The sequence below is a fragment of the Triturus cristatus genome, chromosome 3_1 (assembly GCF_964204655.1).
Source record: "Triturus cristatus chromosome 3_1, aTriCri1.1, whole genome shotgun sequence".
Lineage (NCBI taxonomy): Eukaryota > Metazoa > Chordata > Amphibia > Caudata > Salamandridae > Triturus > Triturus cristatus.
Genome location: NC_140583.1, coordinates 1062371799 through 1062379727, shown reverse-complemented (window position 1 = coordinate 1062379727; position 7929 = coordinate 1062371799). Strand labels below are relative to the sequence as shown.

At 51.9% G+C, this 7929-nt stretch overlaps 1 protein-coding gene across 2 annotated transcripts in view; it reads left to right on the top strand.

Annotated features, from left to right (window-relative positions):
* The first annotated feature begins 3849 nt into the window (after positions 1 to 3849).
* The window catches only part of BCL9L (BCL9 like), a 174573-nt gene continuing 170493 nt past the window's right edge, over positions 3850 to 7929 (top strand). The window contains exon 1 of one of the 2 annotated variants that reach the window (XM_085645877.1): positions 3850 to 6371. The gene's annotated coding sequence lies outside the window, so the exon portion shown is untranslated. The remainder of the gene's footprint in view (positions 6372 to 7929) is intronic. The other variant, XM_085645878.1, reaches the window with a different exon arrangement.

The window sequence follows — 7929 nt, the reverse complement described above, 5'->3', positions numbered from 1 at the left end:
TGTTTCTCTCATTGGGGCGTTTGGTGTCAACATTTCTGGTTCTGGCCGGTACGGTGGTGGATTTTTATAAAACACGTCATCCAACACATCATCATCCGAATCATTTGCTCCGTAACCTCTTGATTCCACATTATTCTTTTTTTCCACACATTTTCTACCTTGATTCTCTCCTATCGTTCTTACAGGAAACAAACCCTCAGTCATACTTGCATTCCTCCATCTTTTCATTCGATCATCATGTGTTTCATGTCCATATGACCTGCCAAACAAATATCTGTAACCTCTACCATTTCTCTGTTTTTCTCGCTCATGCGCTTCCTCTTCCCACTCTTTCAATGCCTCAAACTGCGTCGGTCTAGGTCTTGGTTCTAAGTACATCATCTTCTGGCGCAAGTTACTTAAAACAGCCAAATTAAAGGAACCATGTTCTGGAAATGCCAGGACTCCATCGTCCTTGGTATATTTTACCCAATTATCTACCCAAATACAAGTATGATATCCATATTTCGCAATCATTAAAGCTGCGGGGGTTTTCGGTGGAGAAATTAACTGTCCTTCTCTTGTTTTGACCTGTTTATCTTTCTTGAACCACTTTTTAACTTTACCAAACCAGGATTTCTTTTCTCTATCTGGTGGCTGGTAATACATTTTCTTAGTTTCTGTGTTTCGCTAGTCTCTTGCAGCTGTACCGCTATTCTGTCCACTCACAGCGCGACTTCACGCTAACGCACCAATCAAGAGCGTCTACATCACTGTCACAGTCTTCTAACCCCAGTGCGACTCACACTAACGTACCAATGATGAGCGTCTACGTCACCCTGTACTTCTCCAATCCCAGCGCAGCTTTACACTAACGCACCAATCCGGCGCGTTTTACACTTCTAACCGACTGTCCAATCCCAGCGCGTTTGTTCTGACGTCAGCAGCCGCTGCGGCAGCTCTGCTCCTGTCTACCCCTCCTTTACAATACCGCTCCGTGAACTTTTACTGCAACTTTTTACAATTCTATTAGTAACAACACTAAAACATCTCCATTGTCTGCTCCGCTAACTAAAGAATAGCAATAGACCTTCCTCACGAGAATTTCGTCTTTCCCCAGAGCAGCGCTTACCTCTGCCCTACTACGGAATCATTACTTCCGTTGATAAAGTATTCTTTTTTTGGGAGCGTTGCATAACCCAGGAGCTTTTATCATCAAATACGATCCCCAAATATGGAAACGTCTGTACTTTTGTGAGTTCCTGGCCATTACAATAGAATTTAACCCTTTTGGCTCTTCCCGCACCTATTGTCATGGAATGAGATTTTTTAAAATTAATTAATAAGTCTAAAGAGACCATAAAATCATTAAATCCATTTAAAAGCGCTTGCAAACCTCTTGCTGTTCTCGCCAGTAAAACAGTATCGTCAGCATATAGTAACGCGGGAATCAATTTTGAGCCGGCTCTAGGAATGTCTGTATTGATTGAACTTAAAACCTCACCCAAATTATTGATATAGAGCGAGAAAAGCAGGGGAGCGAGAATGCAGCCCTGTCTGACCCCTCGCTTCACCTGCCAAGCATTTGATAGACTCCCATCTTCACTATAGCGGACGACAGCAGTAGTGTCCTCATGCATAACGGCCAGGAAGGATATCAATACTGGGTCAAGCCCCAAAACACCCAATAATGCCCATAATTTTTGCCGGTTCACAAGGTCGAAAGCAGTGGACAAATCCATAAAAGCTAGGTGAATGCTCCTTATAGACTGTGACTGGATTTGGGGGCTGGTGGGGAGGGGAAAAACGCGAGGACTAGGATTCGCCCCATCAATGTTTGTAAATGTGAAATTTGGCATGAGAGGGTGGGTCTGTACTTTGTGTTACTTGAAGGGGGCATTTCTTCCACTTCCAGACGGCTGGATGTAATTACTTGCACTAAAATCAATACAAACGTTCTTGTCTAGAAAAAAACACGGTCTGAAGTTTTGTATTGCAAGCATGTATTTGTAAATTATGCCAAGAATGGAGAGTTTACTTGCATAACCTAAATTATGTTCTAAATTTAGCTGTGAGACTCCTACTTCGGTTCCCAATGATGTCACAGTTGGCTACAAGCACAGGACATAGATGTGTCTTAATTCTGATAAGTGCAAAATAATGTTCTTTAGACTGTTGATTTCAGAACGACTAGTAGACAATCCTATATCAGCAGTGGCGGTCCTACGACACTCAGGTAGGGGCGTGGCTGTCAGAGGTGCAGAAAGTGCTGTGGCAACAGGCCTAGAGGTCTGCGACCTGCTGAATGTTCCTCTATTTAACTACCTATCAAGCAGTAAGGGGGACATTTTCCTAGCTCGCCTTGGGGGCCAGGGGGCCCTTTCTACGCTACTGGTTACAGGGCCTCTCCAACTTCTACACCTTTCTAAGAGGAGCTCCTGACAAGCCCACACTGGTCTAGAGATGTAGGTTTTCCTGAGCGATATGATCACACTCTTTTAGCATATCAGAGGATTTCACGAACGTAGCATGCATGACACTTTACTCCTGTTCACCTCCACATCACAGGCAGTCAGGTTATTGAACATGGTAATGCTTGTGTCCCGTCTCGAAGACGATAAGTAAATCTCCGCCACGTTTGAAGATGATGGTGAACTGGGAGTCTCTGCACACTGGACTCATTCCTAGATGGTATATTTCACTACGGGTTTCCTTACGCAGCCTCCCCTATCTACAAGATTTATTTAAAATAGACCCTGAAGCGAGCAGGTGGGACCACCCAGTCGGAATGGAGATTCTGAAGGAAGGCGGAAACAGAAGCTGGGAAAATACAGAGAGCAAGCGACATTGCAGGCCATGGCGGGGGAAACCTAGAGCGCACGCCACTGGTGACCCTGCCCTGCTGTGGGCTCTCTGTGTCTGTTCATCTTTGCTGTCTCAAGGTGAGCATGCCTGTGCCCCTTCTCCTGTAATGTCCAAAGGCTAACAGTAGTTGTTTCTTGTCTCGAGCAAGGGCGTGGTTACGAATGGTGCAACAGGTGCAGTGGGACCCGTGCTCAGATCCCTGAGGGGCCCATTGAATCCTGAATATTGCCTATATTTTACCACCCCAACAACAACCAGTGGGTCAGTCCCCGTGCTTGCACCATAGCCCGTGGCATCCTTGCTCACTTCTCTTCTGGTTTTGTGGTGGCCGTAGTTTAACATGTGTGTGTTTCTTCGGCCTGACTGGGCTCCTAAGTGCGCGCTCTTCGTTGCCCTCGTGCAGCCATGTGGCTATAAGCCCGCCTGTCTGTCCGGTCTAAGAATGTCTCTAGACGTTCATGCTGCACGTGCTGATTCTGTAGGTGTGATACTCTCACTTATTAGTTGCACGTCAGTGACCCTACCTGTGAGCCTCTCACTTTTGCCCATGCCTTTGCCACAGGTACCCAAGGAGGCATACACTGTTTTCCCCTTGCTGCGCGTGCCTCTGCCCCTACATGAGCCTCTAGGCACCCGTGCCGTAATGTGCATGGTTGTTGTCTCCAAAGATAGGCATGTGCGTGCCTCAAAGGCCAATGCCTTTGACCCTCGATGTGCACACCCTTCTGTGCTCACTCATATGTCCTTAACTTCGCGTGCACGGGACCGTGCATGTGTACACCCAGGTGCCCCTGCATGCTGTCTGGAGTGCGCACGCCGATCGCACCGGGTGCGCGTGACAGCGCCGTCAGCGGCGCACGCCTGTGCAGCTGCCGGGGAGTCTGGTGTCAGAGCCCGGGAGCAGAGGAAGCAGCCAGTAGCCCGGCCAGGGAGGGCTCTTACTGTGACATGGCGCCACTCCCTCCGCCAGGCAGAGGGTGAACGGGCCGCCTCCTCTGTATAATCAGAGCAGGGGGAGGCGAGAAAGGGACAGGAGGAAGAGCTAGACTGCAGCACCGTGGGCCTGCGGTGCCGAGCGGGGATTCAGACTGACTCAACTGGCCCTACCCCCTCTGGGAGACAGCCCTGCGCCCGCCGAGACACCCCCGTGCAGCCAGTGTGGTAATCCGGACCCGCACGCTTCGATAGCAGCCCTGTACCCCTCCTTGCAGCCACGCACAGCACCCTACGAGAGCACCACAGCACCCTCAGAGACAGCTCTGGAGGCAGCCCGGCTCCCAGGGAAGGTACCCAACCCTGCACTCCGGGGAAGAAATACCTTCATTCGGTGGGAGGCAGCCCTGCGCCCACCGAGACAGCACTGCAGCCAGTGTCGCAGGTCAGACAGATCGACACCTATGCAGTGACAGACGTGCACCCACTGGGAGACAATCCAGCGCCCCTGGTCCAGGCCTGCAGCCTGGGGAGGCAGTGCGGTGTCCACCGAGAGCAGCCCTTTCACCCAGTGACGGTAGCCCCGTGAGAGAAAGCAGCCCTCCGCCGACTGAGTCCCGAAGGCAGTGTGGCCAGTCAGCCTAGAGAGACAGCACCTTCTTGGAGACACACATGCACCCGTTGGGAGACATACTTGCACCAACCCACCGCGAGAGACGTCCCTGCACCCAGTGAGAGAGAGCCTGCACCCAACGAGACCCGGCCCGGAGCTCTGGATTTCACCCTGCCTACACACACGGAAACTCCTTTCTGGATAAAATGGTGATTTTGCACGATCTGGCTTGAAGGAAAGCCAGCTGCCAGCTCGGCCATTCCTACCTAGGTCCTGACATATTCTGAAGGGCCGGGCCCAGCTACCTGTGGTTTTGGCACGTTCTTTTGCCTCCTGGGAGTGAAATATAACCGCTGTTCCGGGAAATTGGATACAAATATTCAGTGAAGGGGATTCCGAATGAAAGGGGGAATTTAACCGGTGGAGGAAATAAAAATCGTGTACGGAGCACGGGCCAAAGCAGAGAGGAGCCTGGCGCACGTGAAACAACCTGGGGCGTGAGGTGAGCTGAGTGTGCAATGCAGAGCTTGATTGTGCAAGGCATAGGGGTGCGTTGAGCAAAGTGTCACTGTGCAAAACAGGGTGGATGCATACGCAAGGTGTGAGTACCTAGGACAAGTACTGTATTATAAATATGCACGTCAGCGAATGTGAGAGGCTAAGGCAGTGCAAGGCACAGTGTGAGAGTTCACTGCAGAGCTTGACATGCTACGCGCGTGTGGAGAGTGGAGGGCTGATTTGTAAAGCATAGTGTGAGAAGTAGAGCGGAGAAAGTGAGTGGGCAAGTCCGCGTTTGATGAGCGTGCAGTACACTTGCGATTGTGTGCGACAGTGCGCAGCAGGGAGTGTTCAAGCAAACTCTGTGTTTCTGGCAACGCTTGAGTGCAAGGTAAATAGAGAGCGTGGGCGCAAGGGAGTGTTTGTGGGAAGCAGCATCCGTCCTTGTAGGCATGAGCGTTCACGTGTCCGGCTTTTGCACTGGTTAGACGTAGCGCAGGGATGCGATCAACATTGTGAGCTGACCCCTTTGTAGGAAGTAAACATCGTGAGCGTGCAAAGTGTGCGACTGTCCGGAGGTGCATAGTGAACATGGGGGGCCTTGTGTGCAGGTGAGTTTAAAGGTCTGCAGTTCAGGGGTACAGTGTGGAAGCACAAGGATTTGTGTACTGGTGAGAGTAGGCCTATGAAAGTGGTTTGCGGGTGAGAGTGCACGTGGTGTCGTGTATAGCTGGCATTTTGCGTGTAGTGTGTACATGGGAACAGGCGTTGACAGGGCTGTGTGAAGTTATAGCGCGGTAGGAAGCACAGGATTGCAACTTAGTGTGCGAATTGTTGTGCAAGGGAGAGCTTGCAAGAGGTGGTGTGAAGAGGGGTACCAGTGAGGGGCTAGGTGCGTGCAGGGGAGGTACAGGCCACTGCTGTGTAGTTCGTGGTGTGCAGGTTAGTTGTTGTTAGTGTGTTCCCTAGCTTGAGGCTGGGTGTAGGTGTATATTTGCTGGTGCGTAGCCAAGAGGCGGGGTGTTTGTGTTTATGTGACAGGCGTGGTGTCAGTGTGTGTGGATAGTGGCGTGCCTGTGACTGACGAGGTGTCAGTGTGTGGCTGCACGTGTGCAGGTGATAGGCAGTGCGCTTTGCGTGTGTGCAGGCTGGAGGACGGATGTCAGTGTGTGGCTAGCGGTGAGCGGGCGGGTGTGCCCCCCCCACCCTCCAAGGAACACACACATCTAGGCTGCTGCTGCTGGAGAGGGAGGAGAGACCATGGGACCTCCCGCCTTGCACCTTCCCATGCTCTCGGCTCCTGAGCACCCCACTGCCAGATCACAGGCGGAGGTCTAGGGTGGCAGGGAAATTCCTGAAGGAAAGGCAGACACCACCAGCAGAGGAGGCCCCGCCGCACCGCGAGGAGCAGCTGCAGCGGCGCAGTCCTTCCTGGAGCAATGATGGGGGACACTTCCGGCCTGTCCTGAGTGCCCAGAGCCAGGTAAGACTCTGCCTTGGCCGTGCGGGGGCTGCGCGCGTGTGTGTGTGGTGGTGGTGGTGGTGGGGGGGGGGGGGGGGGGGTGTTGAAGGGAGGATGGATGTCTGTCCTCAGGTGAGTACCTGCAGTTTTTCATGTCACATGTTGTGTTTACTGAGTTCTAATGCGCCGGAAGCGTTAGCTTGGAGAGGGGGTTCTGCTCTGTTATTGTAACAAGGAGCGGGTCTTTGCCCCCTCGCTGGAATTGTTCTTCCCATCCATGTGTGAACACTGAAGCTACTGCCCCCCCCCCCCCCATCACCCTATTATAAACCGTGGACAGGGAGTGCTATATCCTGCCTGCTTTACTTACCCCACCTCGCTGATATGGGGGTGGAGGGCCACTTGTCTCTAGCCATTCTCCAATGACAAAAGAGGGGCACTGGTCAGCCGCCGCGCCAGGTACAGGAATGTGTGCCCAGCGACTGCCCAGCTTTCAGACCCGTCTGGAATTTGTACCCACCTCTCATCTCGCCTGGTGACGTGTCCACCTGCCGGACCTCATATCTGTAGGAATGTGTAGCCAGCGGTGGCACCTCCTACGTCGAGGAATGTAAGACTAAGCTGCCATGGATGCGTGCCCACTTCTTCTTGCCATGTACACGACTGAGTGGCCGCCACACAGCTGTGCCGCAGTCTTGAATGTGTGCGCTTCTCTCATTGCAGCCATTTGGCGAAAGGGGGGTCCCCTGCTCTGCTAGTGATTTGTGACCGCCTTTTAAAACAGCCACGTGTAGGTCGGACTGTGTGCCTACCTCTCGCCTCAGCCAGAAATCTATGCACATCTCTCTGTGCTGCCATGCTGTTGAAATTGAATGTGTGCATACATCTCTTCTCTGCCACCCCACCCTCTCATCTCTGCCAAGTATGCGTTTCCAGCAATCATGCCTGGCAGGGATGTTGGCCAACCTCTCATTTTTGCCATGCAATGAAATAATAAAGTGTCCCCTTCTCGTATCCATGCCAGCTCGACCATCCCTACCTAGGTCCTAACGTGGTGGCTTCATTTTCTGGCTGTGGAGGCAGGGCGAGGGCTCCGGGATATTTTATTCCGGTTGGGAAATTACTCCAATGCACTCATTTATTCTTTAACATTCTGTAAAAAGTGACTAGAGCTGGCCTATTCACGGCAACTGATTCCACGAGCTCCCAGAAATCTGTGCCCTGCCAGGATTGGCACGTGGCAGTTGTACTAGAGCTACATGGCACATAGAACATGGCCAGCCACTCCACATCCGGGTGCCAGCAGACAGCTTCCGGGAAGCTCGGACCAGTTTCTCTGGAACCCCAGTGCATCCAAGGGTTGGTTGGTAGTTTGCAAACCCACTTTCCTGGTGCGACCATTAGTGACGCGCTGGTCCTCGTATGCCCCTAGAAGGTTAACATCCAATATCCTGTCAAAATGTTCAGTGACGCTCACTGTGAAAGTTAATAGTCACACATCCTGTGTCAGGTTATAGTGAGGCTATGTAACGAGGGCTCCCACGTACCCAGTGACTGTTTGCTGTCATATACCTTGTGA